General features: G+C 49.3%; 1 long non-coding RNA gene across 2 annotated transcripts in view; it reads left to right on the forward strand.

The window, feature by feature from the left end:
* The first annotated feature begins 1,829 nt into the window (after positions 1 to 1,829).
* Positions 1,830 to 14,450, forward strand: part of LOC123841954 (uncharacterized) — a 112,049-nt gene continuing 99,428 nt past the window's right edge. The window contains exons 1-4 of one of the 2 annotated variants that reach the window (XR_010411715.1): positions 1,830 to 5,791; positions 7,586 to 9,981; positions 13,079 to 13,154; positions 13,599 to 13,762. This is a non-coding gene — a long non-coding RNA (uncharacterized LOC123841954). Of the gene's footprint in view, positions 9,982 to 13,078; positions 13,155 to 13,598; positions 13,763 to 14,450 lie in introns of both variants that reach the window. The other variant, XR_006790331.3, reaches the window with a different exon arrangement.

Below are 14,450 nucleotides of genomic sequence, written 5' to 3' on the forward strand. Positions count from 1 at the left end.
TAACGGGCTTTGCTGGCATAAGAGATCAGCAAAGAGCTGGACTCTTAGCTTTGTGCTCCAAACTCCACAGCACTCTACAGTGGGAAGGCCACCTTCCACGGTGCCCAGGTCCATCACCCGCCAGGCCACTGGCAAAATTACAGAGCATGGTTTGCCTTTAGTGTTCTCCACACCCTTCCTGTCTAATCTGTAACGCTTCGTACCTCCTCCTGCATCTGAGACTCTCACCACTTCTGGAATCACTCTCTTGCAGACGTTAACATATTTATATTCAAATAAGGGTGTCAAATCTCAGTTATGGGTATCTATCTGGTGGCTTAGAGTTTTCATAGACCTTGCTCTTCTTACAGTTTCAAGGTAGAAACTTTTTAGGAAAGAGTCAGTTTTTAAGTTGGAAGCTAGACTGCACCATCTCTTGTCCAAGTCGCTGATTCTTTTTTTTTTTTTTTTTAAGATTTTATTTATTTGAGAGAGAGAGGGCAGGAGAGAGAGAGAGAGCAGAGGGGAGGGGCAGAGGCAGAGGGAGAAGCAGGCTCCCTGCTGGGCAGGGAGCCCGACACAGGGCTCGATCCCAGACCCTGGGATCATGACCTGAGCTGAATGAAGTCAGACACTCAACCAACTGAGCTACCCAGGCGCCCCCAAGTCACTGAATCTTGAATTTTTAATTTTAATGTGCATAGAAATCACCTGGGGGGGGGTGATTTTAAGATAAAATCTTAAAAAAACAGAAAGAAAAGAAATCACCTGGGGATCTTGCTGAAATGCAATTTGCTCCGAGGTTCTCTAGCCCTTCCGAGCTCCCAGGTGATGTTGATGCAGCTAGACAGGGGACCACGCTATGAATAACAGAAAGAAGTTCAAGTTCCTGAGCCCCATCCCACCCATGCCAGGGGGCCAAGCATTTTCCTGGGGCCTGAGGCAGCTGGCCAGTGTGGCTCATAAAGCACATAGTAGTTGGCCTCTGCAGAGCTCATGGCCATCAGTGAGATGGCTGTATGTCTTCTCCATCTGAGTCTCTGCAGACTTCATTCATTTCACAGCCCTGCGCCTTTGGAGGCTCTAGTCTGGCTGTTGGAGATGGTGCTTCTCCTCTGTAGAAGGCCACTCAGCAAGTTCTTGAGGAGAAAGAGTAAAGCATTGCCCTTTGGGGGTTCCTGAGGCAGCTTCCTGCAAGTGAAAGAAGTACCTGTTGCCATTTCCTCCCTAACACATAATTTTTCTTCCTTTTCTACCATCTGAGCAGCAGCTCCTGGGTGTATGACACTCAGCCCTCCTTTACTTCTATCTGTGTGTTTCTATGGAAAAGGAAGATGATAAAATTTAGCTAGAGCAGGCTGTAGTTGGGAAGTTATAACCTACCTAATTCCTTAATTAAGCTATCAATTAAAGCTATGTCTGTACCACCTGCTATGCCTGGGCCTCGTGCCATGTGGTGGATGCCAACTCTGACAAACCCATCCCTCCGAACCCAGAGCTCCTGACTCGTTTGTTTCCAGTAAATCTTTAGTCATCGCTCTCCTGGCCTTCCCCCATCACTTTTTCCTAAAGTACTTTTTGAAGTTCACATGCAGATAGGTTGCCCAACCCCATTCGTCATGCATATGGGGTTACAGAATGTCGGCCTCTGCCAGCAGATTTCAGCTGGGCCTTCTGAAGGTTATAACTTCTGCAACTTCTCTGTTGACCATCCGGCAAGGAGCCAACCGCCTTTCTTGCCGTAGAGGCCCTGAGCTTCACCCCAGAGAGAGGCATGGAGTAGACTGCTCCGAAAGAAAAAATGGAGTCAAGGACACAGAAAATGAGGCTCCTCTGAAGGTAAGCTCCATTACAAACCTCTCTTACCTAGGTGGATGTTAAATAGGCATTTGTTGAAAGAGTGAATGAGTGAAAATAAGCAAGAAGAAAAAAGCTGTTGTATATGAAGCACGGTTGTCATTGCCAAATGCCTTGGTTGTTTTCCTGTTTTCCCCCTCGTTGCCTGTATGGCTCTTGTCTGGAATAGCTGGGCTCTCTGAGACATCTGCGATGTCACCCTCCCGAGAAGGTGAGGAGTAGCTCAGTTCACGGGGTCGCGGCAAGTTCTTCAGCTGTAGAGTGGTCCCTGCAGGTCGTGGGGCTTGTGGACCTGGTCCATGTCAGAGTTTATGGGATTAAAACCCATAAACTGTGACCGCCCCCCCCCGCCCCAGCTCAGCATGCTTTGTGATTTATCAAGCTGTTGACTGACACATCTGGGAAATGTTTACTCCACTGTGAGTAACTCAGAGACCTGCCACTGACTGCGTCAGAGGGCCTCCCTAAGAACTAGCATCCCAGAGGTGAGACTTGACCTCTAACTCTGCTCTATTCTTCACCTTGGGCGAGCATCTTTATCAAAGAGATGAACTCTAACCCCCACATGCAAATGAGGATGATGCCTACCACCAGCAGGAGGCGGAGCCACATGCTAATGGTGATTCCACTGTACCTGCACCTAGTGAAAGATGAGGGGAAAGGTACCCATGGGGCCGCCATCTTTCCCTTCCCTACTGAAGAAGTACAAACGTTTTCTCCATTTTAGTTTCAAAACCAAGCAAGGATCCACACATGATCAGCTTGGGTATTTTCTAGATCATTTAAAGCAAAGAAATAGTATGCTGTATTCCCTTCCCCCACCTCCTCCAGTGAATGCTTATTGAGCATTTGGCATGTATTAGGCACTGTTTCTAGGTACTGGGAATACAGCAGTGTACAACAGACCCCACACCCTCCTGGGCTTACATTCCATTCCAGGAGGGGAAACAAGGCAAAGTCAATAATACACAGTGTGGTAGACAGTGAGAAGGGCTATGGCAAAAATGAAAGCATGGGGGAGGGAAAGAGAGAGTTGGGAGGGGTTGCAATTATAATTAAGATGATTGGCAAAGACCTCCTGGAGAAGTTGACTGGAAGAAGCTGAGGAAGCAAGCCATTCAGATATTTGTTAAGAAAAAAAAAAAAGAGTCTTTGGGACAGAAGGGATAGCCAGTGCAAATGTTCTGAAGCAGGAGCAGGCCTGGTGTGCTTGAGGAACCAAAGGAAGGCCAGAGAAGCCAAATCCAACAATGTGCCGGAGGCCGGGTGGGGAGGGGTGGTGTGGTGGTGGTGAGAGAGAGATGGGAGAGAGAAGTCCAGAACAGGGGCCAGATCATTAGATCCTGAGGTCATTAGGACTGGGCTTTCATCTGAGAATGATCAGAAACCACTGGTTATTGAGGAAACAGTTGATGTGACTTCTGTTTAACCACAGTTCTCCTGGCAGTGGGTCAAAAAGCTGGTCAGGGCAGTCTGCACATCTCGGCCGGGAACTAAGGGGGGGTGGTGATGAGAGCTTGGACAAGGTAAGAGAAGCCAGTGGTGAGAAGTGGTCAGTTCTGAATCTATTTTGAAGGTAGAATCAAAATGCACTGCCAGTCAGTTGCACGTGGAACGTGAGAGAAGGAAAGGAGACGGCATCCCCCCAGCAGTTTGGGGGTTTTTCGGCTAAGTGGAAGGATAATGTGCCATCAGCCAGGATGGGGACGATGTGGGAGGCATGGAGGGGATGCAAAGAGCTCAGTGCAGGGCATATTAAACTTGGGATAGGATGTCAGGAGAGTAAGAAAAGCGTACCTTCATTGAGCTCTTCTTGTATGTCAGGCACGGGGTGAAACATCTCGCATATATCGTCCAATGTACTCCTTACGACAGCGCTGTGACCATCTCTGTTTTAGAGATGACAAAACTCGCAGTTGTGCCCATTCGCAGCCATACAAGACCTCACGCCACTATAACAACAAAAAGTAGATCTTTCCCCTTTAAATTTTCTGTCCTGGCCGCACAACTTCCTGGTTGGCATTGGCTCATCAGCCTGTTAATGAAGATAAGAGTTTGCTTCTTGCTTCTTGCTCCTTGCTTCTACTGAACAGTGAGAGATTATCAGCTTTGTTCTGCTCCTGGAGCCTTGTCGATGCTCCATAAACAGTAGCATGAGGGAGGGAGGAAGCATGTGGAAGTTGTAGGCACCAGCCAGCCATGCCTGGACCTGACGGGGCTCCTTGTGAGTGGAGGAGCCCAGGGATGGGGTACATCAGCTCACCAGGCGCATGGTGGGTGCATGAGAGAGCTAAGCTTGGCAACTCAAGAGAACAGAGCATTCAAGTTAGCAACCAAGTGACCAGCTGGGCTTTGTAACTACAGGTGTCTCAAATAGAAAGTAAGAGTCAGCCCCAAGGAGGCGAGCAGCATGAAGCGAAGTGTGAGCAATGGGGGCGGAGAGGCTGTTCAAGGCTAAGTCTGTGAGACCAGGTGTGCTTAGGTGTTCCTTTGTAGGTGAGCTCCTCTAGCTGGGGGAGTTTTCAAGAGGCCAAGAGTGTGTGCTGAGAAAAAGAGAAGTAGAAAGGGCTCTGGTGGTGCCCCACTCAAGGATTGTATTAGTTAGCTATGGCCAAGTAACAAATCACCCCAAACCTCATGGCTTGAAACAACCATGAACATTTATTATGTCACCCAGTTCAGGAGCAGCTGAGAGCATCTCAGAGGCTTCTTTACTCCCATGCATGGCACCTGGGCGGGAAGAGCTGGAGCTCCTTGTCCTCAGGCGTCTCTCTATGTGGTCTCCACTCATGGTCTTTCCAGCATGGCGTCTTCCAGATGGTGACACTTCCTATATGGCAGCTCAGGGTTCCAAAGCTGTATGTCCCCAGAGAGAGAGAGAGAGACAACCAGGAGGAAGCCATACCCCTTTTCTGGCCTTGCCTTGGGAGACAGGCAGCCATGTCTCCTGCTGTGGTCTGTCAGGAGCAAGCCCCGCCACCCCCCCACCCCCAGCCTTTCTTCACAGGGAGGGGAATCAGACTCCACCTTTTGTCGAGAGGTGTATTTAAGAATTTTCTGGCATGTTTCATAACCGCACAGAAGCCTGTGACATAGTCTGGCGTCCTCCTAATTATGCTTGTGTCAGTAGGAAGTCTCTTGGTCCCTGCAGTGGCTGGGGATTCACATCGGATGTGTGGAGGGATGATGCAACACGCGGACAAGGAGCTCGATTTTCTGAGACGAGATACTGTGCCTACGTGGGTACCAGGAAGACTCCCAGGCCTAGAAACACTGTTTTCTGTGACTCGGGATGGCTTATATCGAGTAGATTGTGAGGTAGTGACCCCACAGGGGTACAAGGTGGTGTTAGGGAATGCAGGAAACAAGAAAGGGGCCTTGACTTTGGCGTGTGTTTGATTTGTGAAGGCCTGTCCTTGGAAGACAGTGGTGTTCTAAACCTGCTGTCGCCACCAGTTAGTTGTCTCCATGACTGTTAAAACCATTGGCAGTCGAGTGCCGGCACCACCAGACCCTCGTTCTACTGACCCCAGTGTGAATGGCACTTGGGGTTCCGCGTGTGGAAATTGGACTATGGATAATTGTTTTGTTAGAGGGGAATTGGGAGGTGTAACGCATTCAAATGTATTTCTGAGCAGTATTCGGAAGCCTCCTGTAAGGACACTGATTGCAGGCGATGTTTGCCTGATGCCAGCTAATTAGGAAAAGCCATTCTGAGCCTAGCTTGAGCGAGCCCAGGGAAAGATAAACAGAGTCGCTGTAGCTGGTGCATCGCCGCACCCCAGCGAAGCTCGCAGTCTCCTTACCCTTGATCGAGTTTATTCTATGCACAGACTTCTGCTAAAGGCCGCCGTGTCCCAGCGTGCCGGGCCATCGCCAAAGCGGAGTAGCACTAATAGCAGGAGTTCTATCTGCTGCTGCTGAATGAGCAAGAGGAACCTGACCGTCACCAGGAGTGAGTCCTTGGACTGTTTGGCATGGTCCACAAATGGGTCCAGACATCACCACTGCGGGATCGATGCGGGCTGGTGGGGCTTTTCCACTTTGGGGTCCAGCATTCCAGACCGACTTGTTCGAGGCCAGGCAGATGCCTGTGAGGTCAGACCCCAGGCAAGCATCTCTTAACGTGGGGTCGGTGGGATGTCATCAGGTGAATAGTGCAAGTGTTAGGCAAGAATAAGTTAATCAGTACGCAAATAAAAGAAGAGAGAAAGAGAAAGTGAGCAAATATATTTGGAGAACTGGGCTCAAGAAAGGGAGTTTTTTCACTTCTTTTGAAACAGGATCTCTCAGAGCCTTTAATCTGCCACTATGCACTGTGCCTGCCCGAAAGGAGATGAGGCGTTTTCCACGCCTCATTTGACCAGTGGAACCATCTGCCTGTGACCACTTTGGGTGACTAAGTATTCTAGCAACGACTTCGAGATGTGCTATCCTCCACCAGAGCTGCATGAAGGGTAGCCCCAGACCGGTGGTCTGCTGTGGGGGAAGTACAGAAATTGAGAGAAAGCTCTTAGCATCTTTTCTAGCAAATGCACAGAGTATTTTGTATTTGCCTGTTGAGCCTGAAAACAATGTCGTGGGGCTTATATTTTGTATGTCTTTTTTTATTATTATTAATTTTATGTTCCTAGTAGTTGACTTTTAGGACAATTTACAGAAAATATCCATCTGCAACACACTGAAAATGTACAAAAGCTGTCCTTGCCTTCATAATCTGAGAGCACGCCCACCAATATCTAGATCTTTCAGGCACCACATCAAGAGTGCAAAGGTTATCCCGGAGGGGCTCTGGCCTATCTCCTAGCATTCCCTATCCCTGCCTGTCGTGGTCCATCCACCCTGTGGCCCAGAACGAGGAGCCACGGCATGTGCCTCGTCTGAAGAGCAGTTCAGGAAGGGCCAGAAGGAGACAGCCTTGGCCCCATGCGACCTGCCACGTGTAGCCCCGCTCACGTGCCCGTCGCCCTCCCACCCTGGGAATATTGCTGACAGCTCTTTGAAAACTTAAGAAAGTATGACAGGCTTTCAGGAATGGTGACTTCCCACCGTGGCACGGAGGCACGGGAGGATTTAAGCAGCTTGCTTTAAACAAGGCTTGGCTTTTGTTCTCCCTAATCGTGCTGGTCATGTGGGGTTTTTTTTCCCCACAGCTTTCTGAAGTGTTCTCCAATAGAGGACTTCAAGCTTTTAAAAACAGTAATTTTGGTAACAATGGTAATTACTTTAATTGGAGTTCTTTAAAGGTGGATCCTTCTTTCCCACCTCCTCTTAAGACGTGAAGCATGCTGTCACCCATTGCGTCACTCCAAATCAGCGTGGTAGTTTTTCCTCTTTAGAGCTATTAATGGGCAAGGTAGGAGGGGAGTCAAGAAACTTCCAGAACTCACTATTTTTTAGTCTAAAATAATGACAAGTAATTTTTCCCTTGTTTCCCGGAAGTGGTAGATAATCAGCTTTATGTGTAGAAAAATATGCACGTTGCATATGACTGGGCTCCCCAGTTAGGCCTTTCACAGAGGATTAGGGCTCTTAACGCCCCACTGGGCTCCATTTCGTCACAAAGCCTTTGGCACAATCTGTTGGGCTGTCATGTTTCTGGGGGCCTTGTGTAGTTATTAAGTGACATTAGGTAGCCCTGCATAGGGTCTTTTATTCCCAAATAGCCACATTCTTTAGAGTAGTTGTTTGAGCTGCTTGACACACCCTAGGGAAGTAGGTCAAGTATCATAACCTTCCCTTTCTGTAGGAGACGGGTGAAGGGCAGCAGAACCTTCCTGAAGGAACCCTGTGGCTGTGGGGTCAGGGAGCTCACAGTGATACCTCCAAAGACCAGCCTTCCCTCGGGGCCCATCTGGACAACCTCCTCTGCTTACTTCCTTTCCTATGACCATGGGCCAATCCTTTGGCTCTCGGACTTCTGTTTCATGCTAAGTTGTGACGTCCTGATTGGTGTTGGGTGAAACTGCTGTGAAGTGTGTCCATCACACATACCTAGAGCAGAGGAAGCCTGGGGAGCTTTGAACTTGGCCTCTGCAGCTCCTTCTGGATTGTGACGAGCAAAAGCAAGTAATTTGCATTGTCTGGTTGTCATTCATTTATGTTTTCACGTCCTTTCTTTGCCCCTTGTCCACATTTTAGGAAGATAATAAATATAAATGTTTCCTCTATAATTTTCTTCCCTCCCTATACCTATATCAATTTCTATTTATCTATTGTAGGGGAGGAGAAATTCTCCCCTACCCTCTCTGGGTCTGCAGCTGGGTCTAAAAATTAAATTGACATAAGACAGATTGGCAGGAGAAAAGCATACAAGTTTAATTAAATATTTGTGTGTATGTGGGAGCCATCTTAAGATAATGAAGGCCTGAAGAAGTGACCAGAACAGGAAGTTTTCATACCTTTTAGATAAAGAGACAATAAATTTTTACTTATCAGAAAGACAGAGGGGTTTGGGCTAGGAGTAGTAAATTATGCAGAAGTATCTAGGAAGTTACGGGTCTGTTTAACATTTGCTTGTACAGATCTTTCGGCCTCCATTTCCTGGTCTCTGGTAACAAGAATGTTTCTTTCCTCCTGGGACAGGGCGGGCACTTTCATATGGGAGTTTTACCTTCTGCTTTCAGGAAGAAAAAGGAGGGTCCAAGTGTCTTACACCTGCTGTTTGTTTCTTTCCCTTCCTCCCTCCCTCCCTCCCTCCCTCCCTCCCTTCCTTCCTTCCTTCCTTCCTTCCTTCCTTCCTTCCTTCCTTCCTTCCTTCCCTTCTTTTTCTTATAGGCTCCACGCTCAACATGGAGCCCAATACAGGGCTTGAACTCATGACCCTGAGATCAAGACCTGAGCTGAGGTCAGGAGTCAAATGCTTAACTGACTCAGCCACCCAGATGCCCCACACCAGCTGTTTCTTAAGTCTTTTAACTCAAAATAATCAATATGCCAAAGTGGCCTCCTTTGAGGTGACATGCTCTGAACTCCTTCACCATCCGTCCTTTACCTATGTCTGTCTGCCTGCCTATCCACCCACCCATCCATCCATCCATCCATCCATCCATCCATCCTCCCACCTGTGTCTCTGCCTGCCTGTCTATCCATCATTCATCAAGAGCCTGCATGTCCAGGCCTAACCAGTTTGTGACCACACCTCAACCATACTTCATCTTTCCATGATTTCCCCAGCTGCTTGTTAGTCTTGGGAATTGTTAACCTTGGGTCCCCTCTGTGCTCAGGGTCTCAGTCCTCCTGAGATCTCTCAGAGGTCCAGTTTGGGGGTTGTAGTGTTGCATACATGCTCTATCTTTGGGCCAGGCCACCGTTCCTCTCCCTCAGGCTGTTGTCCTTAGCAGAATGCCAGCTTTGGCACTTGGCACTGTATTTTAGGTACAGAACAGGCTTTTCCCTTAAATTCCTACCCCACAACAGAAACCAGACTGGGTTGACGAGCTAGGGAGGAAGAGAGGGAAGGAAGTACAGCATAGGTAAGTGATAAGCCTACTGGACGTGGCAACCCTTAGAGTCTCTAGGTGGGTCTGTCCTGGGGTCCTTTCCTGGGCTCCCCCATCTGGCTTCCTTCCCTTGGAAGGCTTTGTGTATGTCCCTGATTCAGGGTCCAGCCCAGCTGCTGGGAGGCCCAGAAAGAATGTCCATCTCTCCTGTCAGAGGCTGGCCTCCCTGATCCTTGTTCCCCATCTCAAGACCAGCCTGTTCCCAGGATGATTGATAATAAAAACAACCCCTAGGTTTGAGGGATACCTGTTGGCCTCTGGAGTGCTCCCTTGCCTTTTGATCCCTGACAAAACTGGTCCATCCAAAGTGGCTGTCTAACACGAGTCCTCACTGGGCCTTAAAACTAAGCTTAGTGCCACAGCATCCCCAAAGGCTAAGTGACGACAAGCCCCACCCAGGTTCCCTGCCCTGGCCTTTCCTCCTTAACTGGTGGGGGAATTCTCCAACCCAGTCTGGCCTCCTGCAGACACATCGCCCCACCGGCTGCAGGTATAGTCACCGCAAACCGATTCCTCCACCTCTTGCCGACTAATTAATTTTCTTTTTCAGGTCCAGGTCTGATTCTGCCATTTACTCTGTGCAGAATGTGGAGCTTCTCAGCCTCAAGCATCCACATACAGGCCAACAGACTCAACAAGCATGGTGAGTATTTGCTTTATATTCAGTAATCGAAGTAATGGTTTTGTTGCGGATTGTCGAATGTGACAGCCAAGAAAGAATTCTTGCGATGTTCAATGGTGCAGCTTAGTAAGTTTATGGAAGTAGCACAGGGACAAGGCCTGTGGACAGAGAGGGCTGCACTTTTGCTGTGTGAGGCTGGTGGTTGTACGCTTGGTGCTCAACAGGAAGGGGATATGCAGGGAGTATTAGATCATAAACATCTTCGAATTTCTGCTCGTAAAACTACTTTTGCAAGATTTCTCTGCTGCTTATCATTCAGCTCGACATTAACTATGGGTGAGATTTACAGGCAGTCATGAGACCCTTTAAGAATGTAGCAACCAGCACGTATTTGATCCTTATCGAAACTAGGCAGGCTGTAGGTCAGCCTTCCGGGGTAAGGGTGAACATTTTTCTGCTTCTATCCCTCATCGGTTTAAAGGGGAATTCATGGGGCGCCTGGGTGGCTCAGTCATTAAGCGTCTGCCTTCGGCTCAGGTCATGATCCCAGGGTCCTGGGATCGAGCCCTGCATAGGGCTCCCTGCTCCGCAGGAAGCCTGCTTCTCCCTCTCCCTCTCCCACTCCCCCTGCTTGTGTTCCCTCTCTCACTGTGTCTCTCTCTGTCAAATAAATAAATAAAATCTTTAAAAAAAAAGGGGGGGGGGAATTCATTGAAGGAATTCATGTAATGGTTCCTTTCAAAAAAAGAAAAAATCAATCTGCCCCCAAAGGTGAATTCAAATTTCTTCTTTTCTTGCATGTTTAAAATGATTTTGAAAAGGTAGCAAGCAAAACCCAAAAAAGCCTTAGTTAGGGCCTGGGGTTCTCTTTGGGCATCCTGTTCCTCTCCTTAACTTTCTCTCAGGCTAACAACTGATCTTCCTGCCCGAGCTGCTTTGAGACAAGTCTCTATATGGTGCCGTGAGGCTTACCCCTGGAAGCTCTCTGACCCCATCCCCTATTCCGACTGTATTTGCCTTCTCTATCCATTCCTTCCTGTCCTCTTCTGGGCGGAGGTGAAGGAGACCATACTGTGTGTCCAGTTTTAGCTGGGGCACAGCAAGGGGCCAGAACCCCCTTTCCTTGGAAGCAGTCAAGTGGGAGGGAGCTTCCTTTCTCAGTTCCTGGCCTGCAGACGCTCATTATGAGAAAGTATTTAAAACTTGGAAATGAGGCCAAAAAGTGGACGGCATGTCATGTCAGTGTCGAAATGAGCATCATTTGATAGGTCTGCCCAAGGATTACTTAAGGATGTGCAGCAGTGGTTCTCAGTTTGTCATGACTGGTGGGGAGTGTGGGAGTGTGGGAGTGTTGCTGACAAGTAGCAGGACAAAGGCCACGATGCTGCTAAACATGCCACAAACCACAGAGCAGGCTCTCACTGCAAAGAATGACTCCATTCCCTGCCTTCTGTCGATTAAAGGTCTCAGAAATTCTGTGTGAACTTTAGATTTTTGACAGACAGAGATGGCACTGATTTCTGTTTGGTGGAAAAGATAACCCAAAGGTGGCAGTTCATTACTCCATAGGACAGGAACCGGTTTCGTATTATTTTGTATTAACCTAGCCCTCAGATTCTAACAGCCCTTCATTAAATTGCCCATAAATATCAAGTTCCTCAAATGCTCTGGGAGCTGTTATTTCTATTTTCATCATTAATTAACCAATTGAATGAAATCTTTGACGTGTTTATTTCCATCCTGTAATAGTTAGCTGTTGCTGGGTAACAAATTACCCCACACCGTCGCAGCTGAACCCGATACTAAGCGTATTATTTTTGCATAGTGTCTGTTGGGGCAGGAATTAAAGAACACCTTAGTAGGATTGTAGGGCTTGGGTTCTCTCACAAGGTTGCAGTAAAAGAGCCAGCCAGGGCTCTGCGGCCATCTGAAGGAGGCCGGCGGCCATCTGAAGGAGGCCATGGCATGGCTCCTGTGCACCGTTGGCAAGTCCACGCTCTTTGTCGGCAGAGGCCTGCTCAGGTGCCCTCATGACGTGGCCGCTGGCTTCTCCCAGAGCAAGGGCCCCGAGCGAGAATTAGAGGAAGCCACAGTGTTAGAGCTACCTCGGAAGTCGCACGCTTCAGTTCTCCAGTGTGCTGTTGGTTCTGTGGGTCAGTCCCATTCTGGAAGGGATGGACAACACAGGCCTGAGAACACCAGAGGGAGGGATCTGTAGGCGCCATCTTGGAGGCTGGCAGCTGCACTCGCCCTCTGTCCCGCAGCGGTTCATGGCCTTCCCATGTGCAAGGTGTGCTCAGCCTCTCCCAAGGCCCCCAAAGCCTCATCCTCATGGAGCATCAGCTTATCCATACTGACAAGGCTCCTTGAGCCCTCAAATCCACTTCTCTCTGATCCGAAGTTTGTGAACTAGAGACACAAGCCATCCACCCCGTCCCACACTCAATGACAGACAACAATGGGACAAGCAGGCGACGATGCTGTAGGCCATCCTGTTCGTCCAGGGGGGAAGGTGGGGATGCACCCAAGTCACGGGCTCAGAGCACTTGTGAAAGGCAGGCAGCACCAGCAGACAGCTCCCGGGGCAAATTCCGTGGCTCTTGCACCCACTCCACCTGCCTCTGTTTCTCCCTCTGGGTCATCCTTCCTTTTCCTGGGGCATCCTTTTCTCAGCCTGCTTCCCACCTGTATCAGGTCTGGGGTCCAGAGGCATCATTTCAATGTGTGCTCTCTGTGCCTTCCAGCCCATGCTGGCCATGTTTCTCCCACTATGATTCTCTGTAAGACTTTGGGGCTCATTCCACTGGAAGAAAAAAATAACCCTCAGCTGTCATAGACACCCGATGGAAGACAGGGTTTTTCCAGCCACCCTGTCTGTGGGACTTACTATTTGTTATAGCAGCCCAAGCAGACCAAGACCCAATCACACTTCTGGATTCATCTTTAGACCAGATTTTCCTGACAGCGCCCTGCACTTGTCTTTGGCCCGGGAGCCCTTTCTTAACTTTGACACCATTTGGCATCGGGAGAGGTCGAGAATTTCCCAGACCAGGACGTCGGGCTCCCTTTTGTCCAAGGGCCCTTCCTTTAGCTCCCTCTTCCTCTTGCCTTTTACCAGAAGCAGCAAGAAGGCAGATGGCACCTCCTGCGCTCGGTGTGGACCGTCTCCTTGGCCAGATGACCCCGTGTGTAAGGTACATTTTCTACTTTTCCTGTTCCTTTAGGTGGTGAGGCTGGGAGGCTTCCTGCCACGACTGCATAACTGTTTCTACGAGTTTTCTCTGTCCTTGAAGCCCTTACTGGAGGCCCTCCTCAAAGACAGTCATGCTTCTGTGGTCGGGTTTTCAAGGCCATTCAAGTTTTCACTGACACGTCCCTCAGAGTCCTACACGACCAGGTTCCAAACCACAAGGGAACTTTCCTCGAATGTCCCCCGACTTATCTGGAACTTGCATACCAAGAAATGAGGGGTCCTTCTTAGAAAACCAACTCCCACTTGCTCCCTGCAACCCCCTTCCCCTCCAACCCTCTTCTTTTTATTTTTTCTTCTCTCTCTCTCCTTCTCTCTCTCTCCCTCCTTCATGGAGTGGGATGTGATTTGTTGGTCAGATACACTTTATTCTTCTTGTCTTACCCAGAGGTCACAGCTCTGAAATTTTTGGCTAAGCACTGAAGCCACGGCAGGTCCTTATCTGATGTGGGAGAGGCGGGGGTCCCTGGCCAGGGGGAGAGCAGGAGCATTCTCGCCCATGAACACGTCACGATGTCGTTTAGAGCCCGATCATGCCGCCTACCATTCCAGGTACGATTCCATTTCATTGCTTTATGGCTCGTATGAAGCAGGTTTGCTGATGAGAATACAGAAAGGTCATGTAATTACCTCAAGGGCACATGGCTTGTGGCAGAGCCAAGATTTGAAAATAAGTCTTTGGCACAAGCCCATGACATTTCTATCACATCCAACAGCGTATTGTCTAAGGGTCCCCTCAGCGTTCAAAGAATGGGTTTCTCTAAGTCGGCTCCGCCACGTCCCTGGGTTCCGTGGTGGAAACACCAGGTGCTGGGGGGTGGGCTTCAGTTAGACAGGTGGAAAGGCACATGGCTGTCCTCTGCAGGTGCTTACAGGAGAAGGTCAGGTCAATGCCAATGACTTAGTAGGCCCACCAGGTTGACTAGGCGTACGCTCGGGGAGGTACATGGGGAACGTGTGACACCCAGAATACAGTGGTTGCTGCCCCACAGCCACCAACCCTCCACTCCATCACGTGGCTCCTTGGAGTTGCGCCTGAGCCACCTTTATGTGTGGCAGCCAGAGGGGGCTGGTGCTGCCCCTCATGGCCCTTGCTTGAAATAGCTTCCTGCCCCCACTGTTCGCAGGAGGGAGCAGCACCTGCTGTCTGGTCCCATAACCGAGATCAGCCTCGGCCAGAGAAGGGCCGGCAGAGTATGATTTGTTCATTCGCACTCTCTGCTCCTGCCACGTGGAAGGA

The sequence above is a fragment of the Mirounga angustirostris genome, unplaced genomic scaffold, assembly GCF_029215605.1.
Source record: "Mirounga angustirostris isolate CCGP_5_RB_7025 unplaced genomic scaffold, mMirAng1.0.hap1 SCAF_5, whole genome shotgun sequence".
NCBI classification, from domain to species: Eukaryota; Metazoa; Chordata; class Mammalia; order Carnivora; family Phocidae; genus Mirounga; species Mirounga angustirostris.